The sequence below is a fragment of the Musca vetustissima genome, unplaced genomic scaffold, assembly GCF_032173495.1.
Source record: "Musca vetustissima isolate MV318-11 ecotype Yass unplaced genomic scaffold, APGP_CSIRO_Mvet_v1 utg12113, whole genome shotgun sequence".
NCBI classification, from domain to species: Eukaryota; Metazoa; Arthropoda; class Insecta; order Diptera; family Muscidae; genus Musca; species Musca vetustissima.
Genome location: NW_026879200.1, coordinates 32,198 through 33,481, shown reverse-complemented (window position 1 = coordinate 33,481; position 1,284 = coordinate 32,198).

Here is a 1,284-nt window from a genome sequence, read left to right as displayed (position 1 = left end):
ATGAGGACAACATAGAAAATGAAATCAAAGAAAGAAGAAGAAGCTAATTGCCATTAAAAAAAATTGGATACAGTTATTCTATTCTATTTGATGTAACAGCATTACACTTTGAGACTAAAGACAAATAATTGATATTTTTTAAATAAAAAAAAAATAATTAATTAACTACAATTAAAATGCAAAAAATAAATTATAAAATATAAATAATAATTATATAAATGGAAATGTGTATAGTATTTTATAACGGGTATTTTGGGTGGTGGATATGTAAGTCAAGTAAAAAACGTCATTAAGTTTGGCCGGAGCGAACTTTTTATATGCCATTAGGTGGAGGATACATCGAAACTTAGAGTCAATCCCTTTCTGGGGAAAATATTGATTAAATGGGAACTTTGACCTTCTGGGAATTTTGTACCATGGACATTTTGAAACCCACTGTGTACAAGAAATTCTTGAGTAGGAGGGTGATTTACTACTTTATATGAATATCAAGCGGAACCATTATAAAATAATGAATTTTTTCATTACATCGGAAGTTTTGCATAGTTTAAGTGAGGTTGGATGTACCACAGACTGATGAAAGGTATAATATAGAAAAAATGCCTTTTTTGAAACATTAATAAAATTGTGCAACAAAATTTTAAGGCTGAAAAAATTTTGGGGTAGACTTGGTAAAGATAATAGGTGTACAAAGTTTGGTGCAAATCGGATGGTTCGTTCTCATGATATTAGGTTGGAGAAACAGAAATTCATTATTTTTTGGCAGATGGTTGTACTGATTTCAGATTTATGCTCGTTAAAAATTATCGGATATGCTCGCTAAATTGTGAAAATCGGCTACTAGGGTTTTTTTGCAAATAGAGAGCAGGACTTCTATGAGAGAGGCATTATGAAGTTACCTTTGATATGGCAACAAATCATACAACAAAACGGTACATATTTTACCCAAACCTGACATTCCGAAGCATGTTAAATAAAGTCCTATAATTTATATAAAAATAATGGATTTCTTTTTCCTCAACCTAATATTATATAATTCTTTTTTTACCATTTTGTGTGGGAGGTATCAGAAGGAGTAGACAGATATTCCCCATCTTCGAACCAAATTATGTTTTCCCGGAGTAAACATTTGTATCATGTGTAACCAGTGTATCACCTGTGATGATCAGTTTATAATAATGACCTCTAGAGGGGCTAGAAAAGATACATCAATAAAGTATTCAGTCAATCTGATCATCTTGTCCTCACAATATCCGCCCTCTTGTGTGGTAATGGTAATACTAA